We start from the raw sequence: 14,555 nt of genomic DNA, 5'->3' as shown, positions 1-14,555 counted from the left end.
TGACTTGGCCATTGCATAACATTCCACTTCTTTCCCTTAAAAAACTCTTTGGTTGCTTTCGCAGTATGCTTTGGGTCATTGTCCATCTGCACTGTGAAGCGCCGTCCAATGAGTTCTGAAGCATTTTGCTGAATATGAGCAGATAATATTGCCCGAAACACTTCAGAATTCATCCTGCTGCTTTTGTCAGCAGTCAAATCATCAATAAATACAAGATAACCAGTTCTGTTGTTAGCCAGACATGCCCACGCCATGACACTACCACCACCATGCTTCACTGATGAGATGGTATGCATTGGATCATGAGCAGTTCCTTTCCTTCTCCATACTCTTCTCTTCCCATCACTCTGGTAAAAGTTGATCTTGGTCTCATCTGTCTATAGGATGTTGTTCCAGAACTATCAAGGCTTTTTTACATGTTGTTTGGCAAACTCTAATCTGGCCTTCCTATTTTTAAAAACACATTTTATTATTACACAAAGATAACCCGAGTAAATACAAAATGCAGTTTTTAAATGATGGTTTCATTTAATAAGGCAAAAAAACATTTAATAAGGCAAAAAAGCTGTCCAAACCTGCCTGGCTTTTATGTGAAAACGTAATTGCCCCTAAACATAATAACTTGTTGTGCCACCCTTGGTGGCAACAACTGCAATCAAACATTTGCAATAACTGGCAATGAGTCTTTCACATTGCTGTGGAGACATTTTGGCCCACTCTTCTTTGCAGAATTGTTTTAAATCAGCCACATTGGAGGGTTTTCCAGCATGAACGGCCTGTGTAAGGTCGTGATACAGCATCTTAATTGGATTTAAGTCTGGGTTTTGACTAGGCCACTCCAACACCTAAATTTTGCTTTGTTTGAACCATTTGGAGGTGGACTTGCTGTTGTGTTTCGGATCATTGTCCTGCTGCATAACCCAAGTGCACTTGAACTTAAGGTGACGAACTGATGGCCGGACATTTTCCTTTAGAATTTTCTAGTAGAGCTCAGATTCATGGTTCCATCAATTATGGTAAGTCGTTCAGGTCCTGAAGCTGCGAAGCAGCCCCAGACCATCATGCTATCACCACCATGTCTGACTGTTGGTATGATGTTCTTGTTATGAAATGTTGTATTAGTTTTATGCCAGATGTAACGGGACGCACACCTTCCAAAAAGTTACATTTTTGTCTCATCAATCCACAGAATATTTGCCTAAAAGTCTTGGGGATAATCTAGATGTTTTTTGGTAAATGTGAGATGAGCCTTTGAGTTCTTTTTGGTCAGCAGTGGCGTCGGCCTTGGAACTCTCCCATGGATGCCATTTTTGCCCAGTCTCTTTCTTATTGTTGAATCATGAAAACTGATCTTACCTGAGGCAAGTGAGGCCTGCAGTTCTTTAGATGTTGTTCTGGGTTCTTTTATGACCTCCTGGATGAGTTGTCGTTGTATTCTTGGAGTCATTTTGGTTGGCCAGCCACTCCTGGGAAGGTTCACCACTGTTCCAAGTTTTCACCATTTGTGGATAATGGCTCTCACCGTGGTTCGCTGGTGTCCCAAAGCCTTGTAAATGGTTTTGTAATCCTTTCCAGACTGATACATGTCAATGACTTTGTTCTTCATCTGTTCTTGAATTTCTTTAGATCACGGCATGATGTGTTACTTTTTGAGATCTTTTAGCGTGCTTCACTTTGTCAGACAGCTGCTATTTAAGTGATTTTTGGATTCAACAGGTCTAGCAGTAATCAGACCTGGGTGTGGCAAGTGAAATTTAACTCAGCTTTCCAAAAAATTGTGGTTAATCACAGTTCATTCATGATTCAGCATGGGAGGGGGCAATTACTTTTTCACATAGGGCCAGGCAGGTTTGAACAGATTTTTTCCCTTAATAAATGAAGTAATCATTTAAAAAACTACATCTTGGATTTTCTCAGGTTATCTTTGTGTAATAATAAAATTTGTTTTATGATCTGAATCATTTAAGTGCGAGAAATATGCAAAAAAATAAAAAATCAGGAAGGGGGCAAATACTTTTTCACAGCACTGTGTGTATATATATATATATATATATATATATATATATATATATATATATATATATATATATATATATATATATATACATATATTTATTCAAGGACTATAAACTGACATACATTATTGCCTGAAAAGGTGAAAAGCATGGTTGATACAGATTAAAGAGAAACATATACCACATAAAAAGAAAAGAAAATAAAAAGAAAAAAAGTGAAAAATCGCATTACAATCATGCAATTCCCCAAAAGAGGAAGGGGTGAGGAAAACAGAAAGGTGTGCAGATTTGTTGATGTGATTCTCATATTCTAATATATTCTGAAGTATGCCTGGAATTCTAATGCCCTGTACACGCGATCGGACATTGATCGGACATTCCGACAATAAAATCCATGGGTTTTTTCCGACGGATGTTGGCTCAAACTTGTTTTGCATACACACGGTCGCACAAAGTTGTCAGAAAATCCGATTGTTCTGAACACGGTGACGTAAAACACGTACGTCGGGACTATAAAGGGGGCAGTAGCCAATAGCTTTCGTCTCTTAATTTATTCTCAGCATGCGTGGCACTTTGTGCGTCGGAATTATCCACACACGGTCAGAATTTACGCAAATGGATTTTGCTGTCGGAAAATTTTATAGCCTGCTCTCAAACTTTGTGTGTCGGAAATTCCGATGGAAAAAGTCTGATGGAGCCTACACACGGTCGCAATTTCTGACAAGCTCCGATCGCACATATTCCGTCAGAAAGTCCGACCATGTGTACAGGGCATAAGGGTCATAGGAGAAAGGAAGGAGCACCACTCACCAACCCAGTGCATACATATGTGAATGAGTGTGGCCTCACCCTGCGCACCGGGGCTTGGTCACAGAGGTTCCTTGGTGTGCATGGTTAAACATGTCAGGGGGCGTGACTATTCACATATTCATCCACATCTATGTCAATTACCGCTGCGCAAATACTGTGTGAGATAAAGAAATTGCAACACCCATCATTTTATTTTATCGGGCCTCTGATAAAATATATATATATATATACTTATGGTTGAAAACCTATGGCTGATACGGACATGGATAACCTTTATAGTTAAGATAAGACTTACCATATAAAATGAACCTGGAAGTGTGGACTTACCATATGAAATGGACCTGAAAGTGTGCCTTGGTCTGATGGACGTATGCCAAAATAAGGGGGCATACCCTAGTTTAATAAATGATTATATTTTAAAGAGAAATGAATAATTGAGAAATGCCCTGAAAAGGGGGTATGGGAGGGTGGGTATCGCGCACAGGAAACCGACAAGTACCACAGTCGAGTGGGCTGGTTAAATACCCCCTCCTCCCATAAATTCAGGCCACCATACTGGCCTTCCTACTTATGGTTGAAGCCCTATGGCTAATATGGACATGGATAACCTTTATAGTTAAGAAAAGACTAACCATATGAAATGAACCTGGAAGTGTGGACTTACCATATGAAATGGACCTGAAAGTATGCCTTGGTCTGATGGACGGTATGCCAAAATAAGGGGGCAAAAACATTCAGGCTGGGTTCACATTGGTCCGACAAACGCTCCGACATTGGGAGCTCATGTCGCATGACGTGTGAAATTTAATGTTTCCCTATGGGAGCCGTCCTAACTGGTCCGACACAAGTCGTTCCGACTTTAGAAATGCTCCCTGTACTACTTTGGTCCGACTTTGATCCTACTTCAGCCTATTGACTATCATTGAAGTCGGATCAAAGTCGGATTGCCATCTCGCATGATCCGACTTCGGCACGCGACTTGTGCTCAGATGATCTTGAGGGGGAACTCCGCGCCAAATTTTAGATAAAAATCCGGCATGGGTTCCGCCTCCAAGAGCATACCAGGCCCTTGGGTCTGGTATGGAACTTGAGGGGAACCCCCTACGCCGAAAAAGCGGCGTGGGGGTCCCCCCAATCCATACCAGACCCTTATCCGAGCACGCAGCCCGGCCGGACAGGAATGGGGGTGGGGACGAGCGAGCGCCCCCCCCCTCCTGAACCGTACCAGGCCGCATGCCCTCAACATGGGGGGGTGCCTTGGGGGAGGGGGGCGCGCTGCGGCCCCCCCACCCCAAAGCACCTTGTCCCCATGTCGATGAGGACAAGGGCCTCTTCCCGACAACCCTGGCCGTTGGTTGTCGGGGTCTGCGGGCGGGGGGCTTATCGGAATCCGGGAGCCCCCTTTAATAAGGGAGCCCCCAGATCCCGGCCCCCCACCCTATGTGAATGAGTATGGGGTACAGCGTACCCCTACCCATTCACCTAGGAAAAAAGTGTCAATTTAAAAAAAAACACTACACAGATTTTTAAAGCATTTTATTAGACAGCTCCGGGGGTCTTCTTCCGACTTCGGGGGTCTCTCCGGTTCTTCTCCACGCTCTCCGGATCTTCTGCCGGGCTCCTCCACTCTCTTCTGCTCTTTTGCCGCTCTTTTGCTAAAGCGGAGGAGCCCGGTCTTCGGTCTTCAATCTTCTGCCTTCTGCCTTCTGCCTTCTGCCTTCTGCCCTCTTCTCCTGATGTTGACACGACGCTCTCTGGGGCTAGAATGCTCTCTGTGCGCTCTGCTCTGACTTATATAGGCGGTGACCCCGCCCCCTTATGCCGTCACAGTCCCTGGGCATGCTGGGACTGTGACGTTTTAGGGGGCGTGGTCATCACCCGATCACCCGATGACCACGCCCCCTAAAACGTCACAGTCCCAGCATGCCCAGGGACTGTGACGGCATAAGGGGGCGGGGTCACCGCCTATATAAGTCAGAGCAGAGCGCACAGAGAGCATTCTAGCCCCAGAGAGCGTCGTGTCAACATCAGGAGAAGAGGGCAGAAGGCAGAAGGCAGAAGGCAGAAGGCAGAAGATTGAAGACCGAAGACCGGGCTCCTCCGCTTTAGCAAAAGAGCGGCAAAAGAGCAGAAGAGAGCGGAGGAGCCCGGCAGAAGATCCGGAGAGCGTGGAGAAGAACCGGAGAGACCCCCGAAGTCGGAAGAAGACCCCCGGAGCTGTCTAATAAAATGCTTTAAAAATCTGTGTAGTGTTTTTTTTAAATTGACACTTTTTTCCTAGGTGAATGGGTAGGGGTACGCTGTACCCCATACTCATTCACATAGGGTGGGGGGCCGGGATCTGGGGGCTCCCTTATTAAAGGGGGCTCCCGGATTCCGATAAGCCCCCCGCCCGCAGACCCCGACAACCAACGGCCAGGGTTGTCGGGAAGAGGCCCTTGTCCTCATCGACATGGGGACAAGGTGCTTTGGGGTGGGGGGGCCGCAGCGCGCCCCCCTCCCCCAAGGCACCACCCCCCATGTTGAGGGCATGCGGCCTGGTACGGTTCAGGAGGGGGGGGCGCTCGCTCGTCCCCACCCCCATTCCTGTCCGGCCGGGCTGCGTGCTCGGATAAGGGTCTGGTATGGATTGGGGGCGACCCCCCACGCCGTTTTTTCGGCGTAGGGGGTTCCCTTCAAGGTCCATACCAGACCCAAGGGCCTGGTATGCCTCTGGAGGGGGAACCCATGCCGGTTTTTTATTTAAAATTTGGCGCGGAGTTCCCCCCTAAAGATTCATACCAAACACAGTGCCGGCATTGGCGGGGATCCAAGTCGGATCCTCGTTCATTGAAAGTCGGACACATGCCGGCTTCATGTCGCAGGGCAAAGTCGGATCCAAAGTAGGACGGCTGTCGTGTCGCACCAGTGTGAACCCAGCCTCAGGTAGGGGTATAGTATTTTATTGGTATTAAGTAATTTATTGAGCCAATTTTGAAAATGCCTGTGCCATCTCCACTTGAGGATTAGGGATATACCGGGTGAAGCAGGCTGACTTCCACCTGCCTAGTATTTTAATGACGTGGCCTTGGACCCCGTGGCGGGATGCTGCTGAGGCCGCTTCAATACGAAAGGAATGGCCAGAGTACTGACTAGGGTTAAGGTGAAGGTTGCGGAGAAGTATCCTTATGTGTTTCACAAACTGACAGGCACTTTGACTGGAAACGGGTTTGACTGGAAATGGTAGGAGGGGACTGGAGTCCGGTTGTTCAGGCAGGAGTGACAGAAGATGATTAAGTACGGTGACTGGACACCAGTCATTATTGGTTTTGTAAAGGTGAATGTCCACTCAGCCTGCCCAGCCTGCCTGCTGGGTTTTAGAAACCTCGAGGTGGAGGACGAAGTGGTCTTGGTAGCGAACCAAGTGCCGTACTTGGCCTGCGGGATTGTTACAGGTAAACTTGCCAGGTCGCAAGAACCCGTAGTAGGCCAAGTATATGGCTGCTTGTAGGACCGTACTGGAGAGGAGACCGAATGGAGAAGTATTCAGGATGGTCGACATACCCCTAAAGATGGGCCCCGTAATGGGTAAACGTTTGGTACTGACCACCGGTTGGTGTTTCTGAGTGCCACGTAGGATGGCTCGTATAGCGTGGGACGAAAACAGTGAAGACTTTGCAGGGTCTTGAAGAGTCAAGAAATGTTGTATGCCGGCTAGGTATAGCCGAATAGTATTATGGGATAAGGCCAGCTGAGTATGGCAATATGAAATGAAGGCCAGTACTTGCTTGTTCCCTTGAAGCAGGGTGCCAGAAATTTATTGAACACCCTCCAAGCTGTCTGGTAGGCTTTGAGTGTGTTTTGGGAGAGTGAGTGATTGATAAGCTGCGTTGCTCCTTGTAAATGTTGAACTAGTCCAGGGTCAGCTGAGACCAAACTGGGTCGGCTCCAGGAACCTGTTTGAAAAAGGAAGCGTAATTAAAACGTGACAGTGCGTCTGCAGCTGGGTTGTATTTGCCTGGAATAAATGAGCAGTGGATATTAAATTGATGTTGCAAAGACAGTTGTACCAATCTGCGCAGGAAGGACACGACAGCTAGGGACTTGGACCTGCCTTTGTTGATAATGTCTGCTGTGGCCTGATTGTCGGTGGTGAAGACCACAGTTTGCCCTGTCCAATGATGACCCCAGAGCTGTGCGGCTGCCACTATGGGATAGAGCTCGAAGAGGGAGGATGTTCGGGTGAAGCCCGGTATCAACAGTATCTGCAGTGGCCAGGGTCCTGAAAACCATTGGTGGCCAAAAATTGCCACGAAGCCCGTGGAAGCTGCAGCATCTGTCACCACCTGGGGTGAATGGGACGAAACCGTAGGTATAAATAGGGATATACCATTCCAGGCGGACAGGAATTCCTCCCACATAGATAAGTCCGCTATTGCTGCGGTATCTAGATTTAGGATCTGATCGGGGTCTTGAGTTTGTGACAGAAATATCAGCAGACGCGACACAAAGGTGCGACCTTGTGGAATAATTCACATTCGAAATTAAGCATTCCCAGGAGAGATTGTAGCTGCTTTTTAGTACACCCCCTAGCGTGGGTGAACTTTTGGAGGACCGCCCTAATGCGGGTTAGTTTGTCGAGGGGGAGACTGGCCTGCATGGTGCCGGTGTCTAAGTTGACCCCGAGAAAGGTGATGTTGTGTGCTGGACCGTCGACTTTATGCTCAGCGATGGGAACATTGAGATTTCTGAATACGACTCTGAGTTTGTCGAGGTCTCCTGGGGACATATTGGGTGGTTCTATTAGTAAGAAGTCGTCCAAGTAATGGATGACCTCTTGACACTGAGCTTTTGCAAGAGTATCCAGGCGAGGGACTGAGCAAATGTGTCGAAGAGCCAAGGGCTTCTCTTTGAACCGAAGGTCAATTTCGTGGCAAAATAGTATTCCTCCTTCCACTTGATGCCATGCCAGCAAGGGATGGGTGGATAGGCAGGAGCTTGAAGGCGTCTGAGATGTCGGCTTTGGAGAGCCAGGCGCCTGTACCTGCTTTGATGATTGCTTGGATTGCCATATCCACGGAGGAATATTTTAGGGAGAACTCTTCAGAGGGGATTAGGGAATTGAGACTGGGGATGTGGGAAGAATGAGGCGCAGACAGGTCGTACACCAAACGTATTTTATTTGAGAACTTGCCCTTGACAAGCCCAATAGGGCTGACTCTCCAAATACTGAAAGGGGGCTGAGTGAAGGGGCCTATAACGAACTTTCGATCTATTTCTGTTTGTAAGAGCTGGTCTATGGCCTGCTCGTCAGTGGCCGCTGAGTGGAGATTCCTACATTCGTAGGTAGTATGGGGCAGTGAAATGAGGCTGGTGTGAAACCCCTCTGAGAAACCTTGGTAAGGTAGGTGGCAAGGGAGGGGGTGGGTGTGAGGTGAGGTAGAGCCCTAGCCACAAGACGTTGACTCGGCTTAGTCATGCCCTCTTCTGTTGCTTGACTTCGCACAGGTTTCTTGGATGCGCTCTTTGGCATAAGGTGCAGATGTGGAGCAGGCGGCACCGACTGAAGTTGCAGGACCCATAGTTATAATTGTTGCAGATGGCTGCCCCTTCCACGGTTCGGACTGGGCGTCTGAATTTGTCCACCCTAGGCGTTTGTGCAGGGGCTGACTGACCCTGCAGTGCACCGGAGGTGGAGGGGTATTCGAAAGGGCGTCTGATTGTAGCATTGGCGCACCAGGTGGTGGTGTGAGTGGAGGACTGGCAAATTGCACACAGTGGTGAGCGCAAGCCAGCAAAGTGGCGACAGATCAGCTCTGTGTCCATGAGGCTCCAATTTGTGGTCGTTTGAAATTGTGTGAGTCTGGCTGATGCCTTTGCGGAAAAAGAACGATGATAGTCATAAAATGAAAATCCTCCATACTTGTAGCCCAGGTCTACTACGGTATGGAGATATAAGTCCAGCTCTTCCCTCCTGCTGGGGGCGGCTGAACACAGGACATCCCTCAGCATGCCAAAGGCCAATGTGAATTCTGGGATGGATAATTTCCGATTGAGTCTCGGGTCTTTGGCCTTAAGGACCACCCACACGTCACCCCAGGTATAGGCCTTATTTTCCGCCAGATCATGGACCGAAATGAGGAGAGAGGCAAGGTTGACGTCCCTGCCGTCCAGAATGTCCTTCCTGATAGTGGCCGGAACCAAATGGGAGGGGTAGACAATGGGGCTCCACCCTGTGGTACCTGCAGGAAGGGGTGTCAAAACTTGGGTTGCGGTCGGGTCAGGAATAGAGTCACTCTGGTTTGTACGTCTGTGACCGAGGAAGACAGGGACGATACCATAGTGTGGAGTTGTGAGATGGCAGAGGATCAGTGGCGTCACTAGGGTTGGTGTCACCTGGTGCGGTATAACATGGTGTCACCCCCCCCCACACACACACACACACATCAACCTGGGCTCGGGCTGGCGGTGGACACCAGGACACACCCCCCTCCCGCACCTGTTCCGAATCTGGACGCCGGGCGGCAGCTGGAGTCTCAAGAGGAGAGTAGGGCAGCTTCACAGTGTGCAGCCGCCGCGCTGCCCGGGCAGGGATACTAGTAGTGTGTGTAGTGACGTCATCATCATGTCTGCAGTGCAGTGTGAAATGTTACAGGCTGAGGCTCGCTGGCTCAGTAGGGTAGGGAGGAGGAAGAAGAAGGAGGACACACTTACACAGTGACACACCAGGCGTGGCCGCGGCGCTGGAGGTGTGTTGTTTCAGCCCAGCGGGCTGCGGGGTGAACGGGTCAGCTGAAAAAAAAAAAATACCAGGCTTTCCTCACCGTTGGGAGGTTGTCACCCCTCTAGAGGCGCGGACCGCACCCCCCGCACCCCCCTAGCAATGCCTCTGCACTGGTTTAAGAATCACTGCTTCTACAGGAGTTTTGTGTTCTGCCTATAGAAGCAGCTCAATGTTATCCAATGGCTCCATGCACACTGGGCTTAAAAAAAGTCTGTTCTCTCAGGAGTAAAAATCGCTCATATAGAGCATTTTTTTGTACAAAGTTTAGACAAGTTTAGGAGTTTGATGTTTTTTCTGCCTCCAAAATCCAATCAGAAACATGAACCAGAAGGATTTTTCTGCTGCATCTAAAACGTTAAACTCAAAATATACCTCTACCTCCTAATGTACATGGACACATGATAGAGAACATTGGAGAACATTGAGTTTCTTCTACAGGCAGAACACAGCTCCTGTAGAAGCAACTCTTTTTAATCCAGTGTGCATGGAGCCGCTCAGTGTTTACAGGCAGGAAAAAAAAATACCTTCTGGTCTGCGTTTTTTGACTGGCAGAAAAAAAAACGCTCCTCTCCTAAACTTGCTGCGTACAAAAATGCTCTATATGAGCATTTTTTTTTTATTTGTGCCAAGGGAACTGACCTTTTTTTAAGCCCAGTGTGCATGGAGCCTAAGCTTTATGTCTCCAGTGGAGTGAGTTATAGCATTGTGTACTCAGACTTTCCTAGGATATTTAAATTATGTATTTATTTATTGCTATCAATCCCATGGGGCTGCAGTGATATTATATATATATATATATAAATAACAAAAGTTACTCTACATTAATGTTTCATTTCCCCCCAGAAAGGCCAGCTTATTCATAGAACAAATATGTATATGGGTGGTATGTATATATATATATATATATATATATATATATATATATATATATATAAAAGTTACCATATTATTTGTAAATCAGCACAGTGTGTGTGTATGCAGACATACATATTATACATAAAAAATTGATACATATTAATAGACACATATACCATTTATATATACGAGCATATCTTTGCAAAATGTATTTTCCTCCAGTTCTACTGTACACTACACTGGGATGGAAGTTATACAGTATTAAAATCACTTGCACTTACATAAGTGTAATGTGACCATAGAGGTGCAGGGTATTTGCCCTGTGGCATTGAAGGAGTTAATCCTGTGTGCAGAGTTTGGGGACTTACCACCTGTCACGGGTGAGTGTCCCCTCCTGTATTCCGCACTCCAGGTGCAGAGCATGCTTGGAAGGTAACAGCATTGACACACTCACACGGACAGCATTGACACACTCACTGCTCCCCTGTCTATCACAGCAGGCGCCCAATTGAGTGGAGCCTTTGTCCGGTACCCGCCCACCGGGGGGCGTGGCTTGTCAGAATGACAGTCCAGGCCAGCCCTGCCCAGTAACCAGGGCTTTCCTCACCGTCGGGAAGGTGTCACCCCTCTAGCGGGTGTCACCCGGGTGCGGCCCGCACCCCCCGCACCCACCTAGCAACGCCTCTGCAGAGGATATTGACTGGAGAGATGCCTGCTGGGTGCTGGGTCCTGCTGCAGCTGGTGGGGGGAAGAGGAGCTTGAAGAGCTCGCCTTTCCTGGCTGTAGCGGGGAAGGGCACGCCTCTGCGTCTCAGCTCTGCCGTCAACTTGGGAATAGTCCATCCCCTAAGGGACTGCACACTGCCGCTCTCTGAGACCGGGGAAGGTGACAGAGGGGCCGTGAGATCTACGCTGCCGGCCTAGGACATGGTTGATCTAGATAACATATCCTGTCCTTGAGATCGTGTTTTGGTTGACTGGAACCTGTTGGGGGTGACATGAATTTTAAGTTTGCTTCCTTTCCCTAAAGCCATACTTACCCAGCTTATGCTCTTTTTTTTTTTTTTTACCTGGGGGAATATCGTCCAACCTGGTGCAGGGTGGACCTACTGAACTTTGACTGACCTGGAGGAAAATGAAAGGTAACAACTCGTGAAGGGTTTGCTAACTAATCTTAAAGTACTACTTGTATGGTGATTTAAACGACAGGTGCATGGAATGAAACAACTAAGTGAAATGTAAAGCTGGCCATACACCATACAATTTTCCTGTTCAATTTTCTTTAGATTTACCTTCAACTATGTAGTACAAGGGCCTGCCTGATTGCATCCAAATTGAAAGTGTTTAGGTTTGACCTCCTATTATATGGTTTTGGTAAATCTAAAGGAAAGTTGAACAGGAAAATTGAATAGTGTATGGCCAGCCTAAATGTCTTGATGGTGGCACGAATCAATATGCTGCGACTGCGACAAGCTACGAGTCGAACTCCGGGGTCTGGCATGAAATGAGACCCGGACTGTTGTGGATTCAACGGATTGAATCGATACCTTACGAATGCTTAAGATTAGAATCTTAGGTGCGCTGTAGCAACAACGAAATGAATGAAATGTTTGCCTTGACCATGAAATGAATGAAATTCGACTGCGACTGACAACGAACTGTACTCTGGAGCATGTACTGAAATGAGGCAACAGAAAACATTGGTGCATACCGGAACGAATCGGTGCATCTTAGATGCGACTGGATTCAAATCGGAGCGCGGTACGTAACAATGAAATGACTGAAATGTTATTTCAGTCATTTCAGTTATTTCAGAAATGGTATAGGATAAGCCGAAACAGGGGCACGCCGTAACGAATCGGTGCATCTCGGATGCGACTAGATTCGCAACGGTGGTGCAATATGTGGGAGTGAAATGAAAGGTATTTAATTCCCATGACAGAGATGCGGATCGGTCGCCCGGCATCAGCGACTAACTAAGATCTGGACTCTGGAGCATGTGCTGAAATGAGGCCGAGCCCTGGGGCACACCGTAACGAATCGGTGCATCATAGATGCAACTGGATTCGAACCGGAGCGCGGTAAGTGACAGTGGAGTAGTTTGTTTGCAATGACAGAGGCACGAATCGATCATGCCGCTATTGCGACTGACTACGAATCGGACTCTGGAGCATGTACCGAAATGTGGCAAATACCTGGGGCACGCCGAGACGAATCGGTGCATTTTGATGCGACTGGATTCGTATCGGAGCGTGATACGTGACCGTGAAATGCTGGCCATGACAGAGATATGAATCAGTGAGTCATGATGAGCGACTGACAACGAATCTGACTCTGGAGCATGTACTGAAATGAGGCTGTAAGCAACCAGAGCGAATCGGCGCATCTTTAGATGTGACTGGATTCGAATCGGAGCGTGGTACATGACTGAAATGAACGAAATGATTTGAAATGGTTTGAAATGTTTGAAATGTTTAGAAATGTTTCTCAAATGAGAAATGATTTAGTATCGAACTGACACGAGTCGATAGAAAATAGCAAATTTGCGAATCACAACGGTTTGTCTAATGAAGCATGGTAACAATTGTTTAGACATGCCTAATGAAGCGACGTCTACGTCGTGGTGGTTTACAAATAACGAAAAATAGCTAACATAACGATAGTGCGAGTAGCATGCATTGCGGTTACGTTGTGAAATTGCGAGTGATTCGTAAGTTTAGATATCACGGTTTAGTGACATGATATCTAACAATGTGTGAAAACAAACGTCAGTCGGAACCCTACCTGCGACAGCCGAGCCAGACACGTAGTATGAAAATACGAATCGGAAATGAGGACCTCGAAACTCTCGAGCACGGAAATTGTGAGTGCGGGAACTTGCGAGACAAGAACTCACCGACGCTGTTTTTTCGAATAGTCGGCCTAGTGACGTATATCGTGCACAGGAAACCGACAAGTACCACAGGCGAGTGGGCTGGTTAAATACCCCCCGGGCTCCTCCCATAAATTCAGGCCACCATACTGGCCTTCCTACATATATATATACATATATATATATATATATATATATATATATATATATACATATATATATATTTTTATATATATATATATATATGTATGTGTATATATAATGCTTTTGGGTTCTAAGTAATTTTCTAGCAAAAAAAAGTATGTTTTTACATGTAGGAGCGAAGTGTCAGATTCGGCCCGCATACGAAGTGATTAAAGAGGAACTGCAGTCTGCTCACATAATTTGTAATAGAAATATCTTTCCCAATCTGAAGCTTCCCTTCAACCGCTTTGCATATTATCTTATATATACTGCGATTCTGTACTTGCCAAATGTGCTGCAGAAATCTCCCTCCACTGAGTCTGGCTGCAACCATTTTAACTGTGGGCAGCTGAAGCTGCTGCCTGTTCCTCTTCCTGGATTTACACAGAGGCACAGGAGGCACACCTCCAGCTCTGCAGCTCTGCATCCCCCCCTCCCTTCCTGTCAAACTCTCAAGCTAGTGAGAGAGAGAGCTGTGTATGATGTCATAAGCCTAAGCTTTTTACCAGGCAAGAAACAGGAAGTGGGCTGTATAAGGTATAAGCGGTTTCAGAAGCCACCTTTAAAGGCGCTATATAAAATAAAGTTTATTATGCATTATTATTATTATTATTATTATCATTATAAGGTATTTACTGGTAGAAAAGAAATGTTTTACTATCCAAAGTTAAAACAATAAGGACAGAAGATTTAATAGATGGAAAGTTGAAAAAATAGAGATACAAAAACCATAGTCACTTCCAGCGCTAATAGGTCTTCCAAGGTGTGGAGTAACAGATGTCAGATAAAATGGTGGTGTGAAATGTATATAAGGTATCCAAAACTGGGTGGATGCTGCCTTCCTCAGATGGGGCAATCCGAAAGGAACTACACGAAAAGCAGAAATGGAAGGTGTGCACACCTAGTGCATTACCAAAGATAATTTAATAATAAAAATGTTTTATATAAAAGTGCATACTCACAAAATGCAACTGACAAAAGGCCATAAAAACAATGCATGGACATGCACATGACATGGGGTACAGCGAACGTGTTTCGGGGGCGCACCCCCTTCCTCA

The sequence above is a fragment of the Aquarana catesbeiana genome, linkage group LG01 (assembly GCF_042186555.1).
Source record: "Aquarana catesbeiana isolate 2022-GZ linkage group LG01, ASM4218655v1, whole genome shotgun sequence".
Lineage (NCBI taxonomy): Eukaryota > Metazoa > Chordata > Amphibia > Anura > Ranidae > Aquarana > Aquarana catesbeiana.
Note: the sequence above shows the minus strand (reverse complement) of the source record.